This window comes from Dama dama, chromosome 20 (assembly GCF_033118175.1).
Source record: "Dama dama isolate Ldn47 chromosome 20, ASM3311817v1, whole genome shotgun sequence".
NCBI classification, from domain to species: Eukaryota; Metazoa; Chordata; class Mammalia; order Artiodactyla; family Cervidae; genus Dama; species Dama dama.
Window position 1 is genome coordinate 22,238,112 of NC_083700.1, and position 12,313 is coordinate 22,250,424.

The window sequence follows — 12,313 nt, forward strand, 5'->3', positions numbered from 1 at the left end:
TAAGGTGTGTAATCACAGAACAAAATGTACAAATCATTAATGAACAGCTATTTGATGTGAAATCATCACCAGGATCAAAATGCAGAAAAATTTTTATCAACATAGTGTGGAAGATACACTTTGATATATGATGAAGCCCTTTGATAGATTTTCCAAGTAATGCCTATCCATCTCCTGCTACTCTAAGCTATTCTGATGGCCACCCCACAGATTAAACTTGTCCTTTCTTCAAACTCACCTAAATGAATATACACATTTTACTATCTAGGGATTATCAAGCTGAAATTCTGAAGCTGAGCTTCCCACTAGTAAGGCAATCATGGAGTTCAGCACAATGCGTAGGCAGTGGACAAGTCTTTGCCCTGGAGAAAGCCCCTTCAAGATCAGGTTATCTCTGCTGCCAGCTAACTATAAGCACCGTACCCCGAGGGCCACCATCTTTCATTCAGGGTCACCCTCCTCTCCTCTACCCTTACCAAATCACTCTCTGCAAAGTAATTCTAGCAAAGATCTCCCAAATCTCCTGCCCCTCCCCACACAGGCAGAGCACACTCTCTCATGCACCAGACTGACTGCCTTTCAGCAGCTTTTCCAGACCCACACACACCCACAGCCACTGTGCTGTCTCATCTACTGCTCCCTCTGCAAGCTTGGTCCACACCCCCACCCCCCATCCACCACCCCCTCTTCCTCACTCACCTCTTGCCCTACAGTGGAAATAACATTTATCCTAACAGGTCTTCTCAGTGAATGTCCAAGGGAAAAGGGACAGTGTGTCCCCTACTTGATAGAGACCACAGGGATTCCAAACAACAGCAGCTGGAGAGTCAGGACGTTTACCTGGATCACCATTGTATTGATATTCTGGTATTGATTTTTACACATACTTTCTGCTTATTGCAACAATAACAGTTTTCCCTTTGTGGTAGTGAGATGAATTGGAAACTCCAATACTAAAGAAATGAATGTGAATGAATGGATTGAAAGAGAATATTTTAAAAATGTAATCTACCCTCATTCTACTGAAGAGTGGGTGGAAATGGCAAAGGCCTGAGAGGTTGGGTGAGTCTGCTTTTGGTGGGTCAGTCATTGGATTTGAAGCAGCCACTCCTGGGAACTCCCCAAGCTTGGGTCTGGTCTCCAAGGAATGCTTTGAAGGATTCATCTGCACTGCAGTGATGACCACAGGACCTGATTTCATTTTCCTGGGAAGCCTAAGCCAGGGTCTTACTGTATCACAAAGATGGATATTTTAATAATCAAAAGTTATAAGAAAATATTCTTGACATTTTTACTCATCAGGGAAATAAACCTTAATACTACATGGAGATATCATTACCCTTCAGCATGATTGTATTTAAAAGAATTCGTACATCAAATGCTGACAGTTGTGGAGCAATTGCATCTGTAGTAGTCAGTGTGAAATCATTCTAGAAGACTGTTGGCAATTTCTGATGAAGTTAATCTTGTACCTACTCCATGACTCCAAAATTGCAGTACATCCATGAATGCAGAAGTATACAGAAAGATTGATATGGAATACTCATCAAAAGACCAAGAATATTCATCAAGGACACCAATTAAATCAAAAAACCCACCAAAATTACTCCAATAGCACCAAATTAATAAGTGATATACATAACAGTATGAATATGTTTAATGAACAAAATGTTGGATGAAACAAAAATCAGTAACAAAAAATGTACATTCATTCATCTGAGTTTCAAAAGTAGGCAACAATACATGATTGCAATAGACTTCAGAATTAGTAATTAAGTGATCTTGTGTAGGAGTTGCCTGGAAAGGGTCTCAAATGACATTTCTAGGATGGTAGCAGTTTTCTATAACTTCATCTGGGTGATGATTACATTTGCCCAAGGTCACAAATTGTGCCTTTGAACTAAAGATGTGTGCTTTTTACACGATGTGGAGTATAGTTCAATGATTTACTGTTTCCATAAAAATTAGTGGATGGTGGGTGGAGACAAGCTGCTGTAAACTGTGATGACTAGTTTGCATTTTATTGTAAACCCATTGAAAACTCATTCTCCTTTAGTGTAAAAAAAAAAAATACTGATATTAGAAATACCTTTTCCAGAAAAAAAGTCATTGACCATATCATTTCATTAGTGCAAGCTACAGACAAAGCTACTTGAGAGGCGATATTTCCATTTTGGGGATATGTTCTGCTCAACAGTGAGACTAGCAGTTGACCCAGGTTTTGCTTTGACCAGCCCGCTTGTGTGCTGTGGGATTTATTCCTCACAGAATACAGATGCAGGGCCAGCAGCAAAGTGCTCTCCAACCACTGCTAAGCGGCATAACTCATGCTGGAATTAAAAGCAAAATGAATATTACTCAGCCATTAAAAAAAAAAAGATTGAATGAAATAATGCCACTTGGGGCAATGTGGATGACCCAGAGATTCTCATATTGAGTGAAGTAAGATGGACAAATACGGTATCACTTATTATGGAAACTAAAACACAAAAACAAAAATGATACAAATGAAATTATATACAAAACAGAAATAGACCCTCAGGTGTAGAAAACAAGCTGCTGGTTACCAAAGGGAAAAGGGTGGAATGAGGGATAAATTAGGCATTTCAGATTAACATATATACACTACTGTGTATCAGATAGATAACCAATATGGACCTCTAGTGCAGGGAGGGACCTAAACTCAATATTTTGCAATTAAATAAATAAATACAATATTTTGCAATAAAAACCTATACAGAAAGAGAATCTGAAAAAAAAAATGAATGTATAACTGAATCACTTTGTTGTACACCTGAAACTAACAACACTGTAAATCAACTATATGCCAATTTAAAAAAAAAAGCAAATGGAAAGAGGTTATAGACACTAACTTGATATAGCCTGGATATGAACCGAGGTTGCTGCCACCACAATCAGGCACTATACACTATACAAGTACAATGCACAACGTGACTTCAGGTAAATATCTCGACAGAAATAAATCCACACTGTTTTATTCCTGGACATTTAACAGAACTTCGTGCTTTTCTCTCTTTCATGCTCTTCTCCGATTCTTCCTCCCCATTTTGCTACTTTAAAAAGCAGTTTTTCTTTCTCAGGATCTGGCCCGAGCCTCTTCACAGACTTCCTGGAAGGTCTCCTGGCAGGTTTCATCCACGTCTTTGCTCTCGCTCCTTTTCACGTATCCTCTTTGGATGTGATCTCTTTCCTGTTAAGCCCCACGGACCACACCTACTAAACCGCTGCCCAAAGGTGCAGATGGCCGGGTGAAGGTGGAGCAAACCCGGAGCCGTCACTGAGGCCACCGCGGGTTCAGCTTCCCTCGGGCCCCCCTCGGCTCAGGCCCAGGGCGTCTCCGGGCGCTGGCATCCGAGGCGGGTGTGGAGTAAGGCGTGGCAGGGACGCTCGGTTGCACCTCTGCCTTCCGAATCGCCCGACGCCCGGCTTTCTAACGGGAACGAACTCTGAGTGGACTCGTCTCTCCTACGGCCCGAGGCTTGGAGACCGAGCTGCTCTCCCGCGAGAGGCAGGTGGCTTCGCCTGCCTTTGTAGGTATGCTTGCTTTCTGCGGGGATGAGTGAGTGAGTGAGTGTTAGTCACTCTGTTGAGACCAAGAACCACCAAGTGTCTAGTCTCTGTGGCGCAATCGGTTAGCGCGTTTGGCTGTTAACTGAAAGGTTGGTGGTTCAAGCCCACCCAGGGACGTGTCCCAGCCTTTTGGAGTGTAAGTGATGTGACTGATCATTTCTAGTCTGCACGTCGTCTCCCAAGCTCCACTACTACAGTCCTTTCCCTTGTGTCTTGTATACACAAACACGAAAACCTATATCCAGATAGTCACTGATCCTCAGATAGGGTCTTGGAGGAAAACAGGTCACTGAGAGTCCTGGAATTCAGGCAAGAGTAGGCTCATTATCTTTACCCTGTAAATTCCTTTCACCAATGAAGTTTCTTTCACTGTTTGTAGTAGCCTTTATTTATCCCTTTCCATATACTTTTGTAATTAATTTGGTTTTATGCTTTCCTTATGACAGTCATTCTTGCATGCATGGCTACAGGATAGAATCCTGGAAGAGTAATTGCTCTGTCATAGCCTTTACATGGTCTGTATATAATTTCTTTTTCTTGCCTTTGTTGACTTATTGGGTGTAAATATTTTATTATTTCAGCAACTGCTTTGGACATTATAGCTTACATACATCTGTAACTTAGCACAGTCTGCCTTCAAGGGATGGCACACTTCCTCACATTTCTCCCCTGCCTGCCCTTATGCTTTGTCCTGTATTTTACTTGGCATATGTTTTGAATCCCAAATCCAAGGTTATTACTTTAAAAAAAAAAAACTGCCCCATGTTTTTAAAGAGATGTAATTGATTTAAAAAAATCATAATTTCCCACACATATACCATATCTCTTTTCCTTCCTTTGTATACATCAGGAATTCCAGTTCATGTGAGTTCCCTTCTTCTTGGAGGGCTCCTTTAGCTTCTCTTGCTGTGTGGCTTTTCTGGTGACGAAGTCTTTAAGCATGTGTATGTCTATAAATGTCATCATTCAACTTCTGTTTTCAAAGAGATTTGGGGATTGGGTGAGTAGGCATAGGATTCCACCCTTTTTCACTCTCAGTCCTTTAAAAATATTGCTTCACTGTCTTCTCACTTCCATTGTTTTTGATGAGAAATCTGACATAATCTTTACTTTTGTTTTCTGAATGTACTGTGTATTTTCTTTCTGGCTCATTGGACATCTTTTTTTCTTTTATAATGGATTGGAGCACTTTAATTACTCTGTGACTAGGCAAAGTTTTCTTCCTGTTCCTTGTGCTCACAGTCCATTTGGCTCTTTAGATGGGTTTATAATTTTCATTATGATTGGAGTGTGTCTTCTTGGGTTTCTTCAAAGTTTTTTCCTTCAAAAAATTTCTCCTGGTATTTTTTTAGACTCCAAATACTCTTATGTTAAGCCTTTTAAAGTTGCTCTACCATTCAGTGATGCTATTAATACGTTCAGTTAAAAAAATTACTGCTATTTCATTCTGAATAGTTTCAGTGGTTCAAGGCTTTGTATTCCCTAATTTTCTTCTTGCAATGTCTAACTTGTTGCTGATTCACAGATGTTATTGTTTTTATCTCTAAAGTTTGCTTTTTGCCATTTTTGTATGTTCCACATTTCTAATGAACCCTTTGGACATATGTAACATAGTAATGGTAACTGTTTAAAGTTCTCTCTGTTGATTTTTTCATCATGCCAGTTCTGGTCAGTTTTGACTGAGTGATTATATTCTTCCTTTTGCATCATATTTTACTGCCTCTTTGCATGCCTGACATTTATTGTTGTTGTTTAGATGCTGGACATTATCAAAATTTCCTTTCTGGATACTAGCTACTTTGATATTCCTATGAATTATTTTGAGTTTTGTATTGAGGTACAGTTAGGTGACTTGTAAACAGTTTGATCTCTTTGGATCTTGCTTTATGATTTTTTTTTCAGTAGGTCAGTGTAGGGCTGATTATTCTAGAGCTGTGTTCTTGCCCTAAGGCTCATGAGTTATATAAATAGTCTAGTCTGGCTGATCACATGAGTACTATTGCCTGTCCCATGTGAACACCAGACACTGTTCCATGATCTGGCCCAAAATTTCTTTTCTTGGTCTCAGGTAATTCTCCACAAGTGTACTCTTATCCGAACTCTGTTTGTTACTTCAGGGAGACTGTTTAGTATCCCTGGATATCTTTTTCTTTTTCATCACTGGACCTTTGTTCTCTGAACCCTGGCTGCCTTGCTCTCCACCAAAACTCAGCTTCCTCTCAACAATCCAAAGAGCTGGTCTCAGATCGCCCTTCTCATGCCCAACCTGGACATGCTCTGAAAGCATTCCCGTGGGCCAATGGTGGGACTCACCTTGTTTCTCATTCTCAGGGACTGCTGTCCTCTTTTGCCCAATTTCCTGTGTCTAGAAACTGACATTATATATTTTCCTTCTTTTTTTCCTGTGGGGACAGGCAAGAAAGGGAGGGTGAGATTTCAAGCAGGAGGGTAAATCTGATTTTTGTCACTCCAAATACAAAAAAGCAAAATGACTGTCTGAGGAGGCCTTACAAATAGCTGTGAAAAGAAGAGAAGCCAAAAGCAAAGGAGAAAGGAAATACATACCCATTTGAATGCAGCATTCCAAAGAATAGCAAGGAGACTTAAGAAAGCCTTCCTCAGTGATCAGTGCAAAGAAATAGAGGAAAACAATAGAATGGGAATGACTAGAGATCTCTTCAAGAAAATTAGAGACACCAAGGGAACATTTCTTGCAAAGATGGGCTCAGTAAAGGACAGAAATGGTATGAACCTAGCAGAAGCAGAAGATATTAAGAAGAGCTGGCAAGAATACACAGAAGAACTGTACAAAAAAGATCTTCACAACCCAGATAATCATGATGGTGTGATCACTCACCTAGAGCCAGATATCCTGGAATGTGAAGTCAAGTGGGCCTTAGGAAGCATCACTACAAACAAAGCTAGTGGAGGTGATGGAATTCCAGTTGAGTTATTTCAAATCCTAAAAGATGACGCTGTGAAAGTGCTGCACTCAATATGCCAGCAAATCTGGAAGACTCAGCAGTGGCCACAGGACTAGAAAAAATCAGTTTTCATTCCAATCCCTAAGAAAGGCAATGCCATAGAATACTCAAACTACCGCACAATTGCACTCATCTCACATGCTAGCAAAATAATGCTCAAAATTCTCCAAGCCTGGCTTCAACAATACGCAAACCATGAACTTCCAGATGTTCAAGCTGGTTTTAGAAAAGGCAGAAGAACCAGAGATCAAATTGCCAACATTCACTGGATTATCAAAAAAGCAAGAGTTCCAGAAAAACATCTACTTCTGCTTTATTGACTATGCCAAAGCCTTTAACTGTGTGGATCACAATAAACTGTGGAAAATTCTGAAAGAGATGGGAATACCAGACCACCTGACCTGCCTCTTAAGAAATCTGTAAGCAGGTCAGGAAGCAACAGTTAGAACTGGACATGGAACAACAGACTGGTTGCAAATAGGAAAAGGAGTATGTCAAGGTTGTATATTGTCACCGTGCTTATTTAACTCATATGAAGAGTACATCATGAGAAATGGTGGGCTGGATGAAGTACAGCTGGAATCAAGATTGCTAGGAGAACTATCAATAATCTCAGATACGCAGATGACACCACGCTTGTGGCAGAAAGTGAAGAAGAACTAAAGAACTAAAGTGAAGAAGAACTAAATGGGTATATAAATATATACCCATTTGAATGCAGATCCAACCAGTCCATCCTAAAGGAAATCAGTCCTGAATGTTCATTGGAAGGACAGATGTTGAAGCTGAAACTCCAATACTTTGGCCATCTGATTCGAACAGCTCACCCATTTGAAAAGACCCTGTGATGCTGGGAAAGATTGAAGGCAGGAGGAGAAGGGAATGACAGAGGATGAGATGGTTGGATGGCATCACCGACTCAATGGACATGAGTTTTGGTAAACTCCGGGAGTTGGTAATAGACAGGGATGCCTGGAGTGCTGAAATCCATGGGGTCACAAAGAGTTGGACATGACTGAGTGACTGAACTGAACTGAACTGAAGGCATCTTATGTGTTCCTAAGTTGATTTCAATAGTCGGTGTGCCAATTTGTATTCCCATCTCTCCAAATCCATGAAAGAGCTTTTTTCTTCATATTCTTGCCTTCATGATGAACTTTGCACACATCTATATGATTATCTAGTAAAAGAACAGGTACCCTCTTGATTCAGTTAAGCCAGAGGTACAACAAAAGTCTAAGTGGACAGTACCCAGATATACCCTACTGTACATGTTCAACAGCTAAATTTCCAAGATGTTTAGAAAGCATTCCAATAATTGCAATTATTTTTGGTAGTGACCTACTTATTTGAGTCTGAGAAGACTGAACAGAATGACTTCCAGTTGCTTCACACTAAACTTCCAGTTTCTGGATAGGACAGGGGAAAAAAAACACTGATCTCAGATATTTGTTCTTCTTCCCTTTTCTCTATGAATATATTTTTGCCATCTGGATGCACACATTTAATGACTGGTCACCCTCTTATTCAAGACTGTGTTGGAATGCCAATAACTCTGTCTTTATGATTCCTTGACAGTGTTTGGTTGTTTCTGCAAAAATTATCCCATTTGAGACAAATTGTTGGGACCAGTAGGATTCTGCACCTGACAATCCATCTTGTGCAGACCTGGTACCAAGAGTTATTAGTCGACCTTCCCTGAGTTCTTCTGTTGAATCTCATGAGCACTGAGGCTTTCACACCGTAAATCTAGTTCCTGGACATTCTCTCTACTCTCTCAGTGTGTGTCTTTGTCTGTCTGTCACTCTCTGTCCCTCATACTCTAGGCCTCCCCCAGTCTACCTAAGTTCTTCTCCTTTTCACCTTTCCAGGACATTGCACTAGATTGCCTTTATCACTGAGCAGTTCTCAGGCACTTGTTAGATGCTAGGCCCTGCTATGGGCAGGGGAAAGGAAGAAAGATGCTGAATGGTGAGTCAGCTCAACGTCTCTGCCCTGTGGAGCTCACATCTGGTGGCATTGAAAAGGGGCAGTGCAGCAAGAGCAGAAATGGTTCCTGGCAGTTTTCCCCAGGCTAATCTGCTCATCTTGGCCTAGGGTTCTAGCAGTGATGGAGATAAGAGAAGCATAGTGAAGATGGATGACTTCAGATTTAGTAGGCAGAAAACTAAGAACCAAAACAATTTTTTTTTTTAATTACATAAACAAGCACTTCAGGAAAACAGTAGACGTTCAGCAACAGCTTCCCACTTCCTGGAGCAGACATTCCATATGTTCCACAATTCTTATAGTGACATTGATGGAAACAGTCACCAATTTCCCATAAAAGGCACCTGAGCCTCCTTTCAACCTGTTCACATATGGCCATTCTATAATCTACAAACATAGGAGGCAGCATCATAGGAAAATAGTGTTTCTCATTTCTATCCTGGTTATACATGATACAGGCAAAGATCACACAGTGATTAATTTACTATCAGTCAAAGAACTCAGATAAACATACACCTTAAAATCAAAAGTTGACCTGACACATAATAGAGAAATGCATATTAGAATCATACAGTAAGTGATACCCCAAAGTCTAAGTGGATTGATTATGATTTCTAGAATTATAATACTACATCTGCATTTAACATATATTATACAGTATATTTAGTTTCTTGGGACACATAATTTTAAGTTTATAAACTTAAATATTTAACCAATTAAAATTTTTATTAATTTATTTCTTTATTTGTGTTATTTATCTGCACTAGGTCTTCCTTGCAGTATGCAGGATCTAGTTCCACAATTGGGGATGGAACCCAGGTTCCCTGTATTGGGAGCAAGGAGTCTTAGCTCCTGGACCACCAGTGAAGTCCCTTAAATTTTTTGATAAACACGTAAAACCAGTAAAGAAAACTTAGGTAGTTCACTGTTATTAGAATTTGAAGAGAAAATAAATCCAAGACTGTGCAAACTAGAGTACTTTGTTACCAATATTTTCCATATTATTACAATATTTGAAAAGCAACATAGCTTTTAGACCAAAATTATGAAACTGTGTGATACATATAAGGAATATTATCTATAAATATAACATTTTCTGTGTGATTTTATGTCAATTATTAGAATAAAATGTTAATAATATTTGAGAATTCTTATTTTCAGCTTGATTTTTTTCTTATACCTAGCATACCAGGTACATACTAACTTATCTCTATGATAAAGTAAAAGCAAACTTTTTGTTTTTTCTTCTTCATTTCAGTAAGCAATGAAGCTATATTTCGGTAAGAAAAGTCAAAGTCCCCTTGGATGTTATCCGCTGGAGTTCTCATTGTAGAAGCAGTATCAGTACCCCTACTTTGGACATCCCCTGGGGAAGGAAATGGCAAACCACTCCAGTATTTTGCCTGGAAAATCCCATGGACAGAGGAGCCTTGCGAGTCACAGTTGATGAGGTCCCAAAGAGTCAGACTCGCCTGAGTGATTGAGCACACGCACATACACACACTATAATTCAGAATGCCAGAGAGAAAAAGATTTCCCTGGCCAGGAGTCTAACATGGTCTAGGGTGGTGAAAGTACCAAATCCTAGCCACTAGACCACAAGGGAATCTTGCAAAGTATCTGGTTTAGTGTCTCCGGGTAAAAACTATAAAAGTAAAAATTAACTTCTCGAGATGCTAAGAGCAGGAAAGGAGGTGATTGCCAGTGGCGCAGGGCTGAATAAAGCTGTGCAAGTCTCCCAGGGTTCCATCCTGGCCTAGCTTTAGCATTGTGTGCAGCAGAGCCCAGGTCAAGCTCCCTTTCTGAACCTCTGCTGTCTGTATCAGAAAAAGGTGCAGACGGGCTCTCAGGGGGTGATGGGTGGATCTGTCTACTTCTTGATCTCTGACCTGGCTCAGGTGCCTCTCCTGATAATGGCATGTGTATGGACTCCTTTCATTCCCGACAGCTCAGTTAGAGAATTTCTTTATTTGTGTCTTTGGCTCCAGCCTCAGGTGAAGATTTGGGTTTGGTTTCTTTTGTTCTCTAATGCAAACCAAGTGTGCTTCAGCGGGATGAACTTCTTGGTTTTCAGAGCCATACTGCATGTCAGGGTGTAGAGGAGATTTACGTGACAGAGGAGCTGACGGGATTTCTGGATGGTAAAGGTGATATTTTTCCATTGTTTCCCCATCTATTTGCCATGAAGTGATGGAACTGGATGCCATGACCTTAGTTTTTTGAATGTTGAGTTTTAAGCCAAATTTTTCACTCTCCTCTTTCACATTCATCAAGAGGCTCTTTAGTTCTGCTTCACTTTCTGCTATAAGGGTGGTGTCATTTGCGTATCTGAGGTTATTGACATTTCTCCTGGTAATCTTGATTCCAGCTTATGCTTCATTCAGCCTGGCATTTCGCATGATGCACTCCACATAGAAGTTAAATAAGCAGGGTGACAATATACAGCCTTGACATACTCCTTTCCCAGTTAGGAACCAGTCTGTTGTTCCATGTCTGATTCTAACTATTGCTTCTTAACCTGCATACAGATTTCTCAGGAGGCAGGTCAGGTGGTCTGGTATTCCTATCTCTTGAAGAATTTTCCAACAGTTTGTTGTGATCCATACAAAGTCAAAGTCTTTGGCATAGTCAATAAAGCAGAAGTAGATGTTTTTCTGGAACTCTTTTGCTTTTTCAATGATCCAGTGGATGTTGACAATTTGATCTCTGGTTCCTCTGCCTTTTCTAAAACCAGCTTGAACATCTGGAAGTTCATGGTTCATGTATTGTTGAAGCCTAGCTTGGAGAATTTTGAACATTACTTTGCTAGCATGTGAGATGAGTGCAATTGTGTGGTAGTCTGAACCTTCTTTGATATTGCCTTTCTTAGGGATTGGAATGAAAACTGATCTTTTCCAGTCCTGTGGTCCTTGTTGAGTTTTCCAAATTTGCTGGCATATTGAGTGCAGCACTTTATTTTTGGGGCTCCAAAGTCACTGCAGACAGTAACTGCACCCATGAAATTAAAAGATGCTTGCTCCTTGGAAAAAAAGCCATGACCAACCTAGACAGCATATTAAAAAACAGAGACATCACTGTCAACAAAGGTCTGTCTAGTCAAATATGGCTTTTCCAGTAGTCATGTATGGATGTGAGAGTTGGACTGTAAAGAAAGCTGAGCACCAAAGAATTGATGCTTTTGAACTATGGTGTTGGAGAAGACTCTTGAGAGTCCCTTGGACTTCAAGGAGATCCAACCAGTCCATCCTAAAGGAAATCAGTCCTGAATATTCATTGGAAGGACTGATGCTGAAGCTAAAGCTTCAATACTTTGGCCACCTGATGGGAAGAACTGACTCATTGGAAAAGACCCTGATGCTGGAAAAGATTGAAGGCAGGAGGAGAAGGGGATGACAGAGGATGAGATGGTTGGATGACATCACCAACTCAATGGACATGAGTTTGAGTAAGCTCCAGGAGTTGGTGATGAACAGGGAAGCCTGGCATGCTGCAGGCCATGTGGTCGCAAAGAGTCGGACACGACTGAGCAACTGAACTGAACTGAACTGAAAGGTGACCTGAAGTTGGCCTTGTTCTGTGCCCTCCTTGGAGTAACTCATTGTGGCCTGGTGTCCACAGTGACTCAGACAAAGGAGGCCTAGTTTGTAGTGCTGAGTAGGCTTTCGGGAAGTCACAGAACTCCTTCTATGATTCTTGCAGGCTTTTTTATGTTTAAGATGCAAATCAAAAACTTTGGGATAAAGTGAAGC

The 12,313-nt window shown here is 40.5% G+C and overlaps 1 non-coding gene across 1 annotated transcript; it reads left to right on the forward strand.

Moving 5' to 3' along the window:
* Positions 1–3,634: 3,634 nt before the first annotated feature.
* Positions 3,635–3,708, forward strand: TRNAN-GUU (transfer RNA asparagine (anticodon GUU)). The gene has a single exon. It is a non-coding gene; the product is annotated as a tRNA-Asn (tRNA).
* The last annotated feature ends 8,605 nt before the right edge of the window (positions 3,709–12,313 follow it).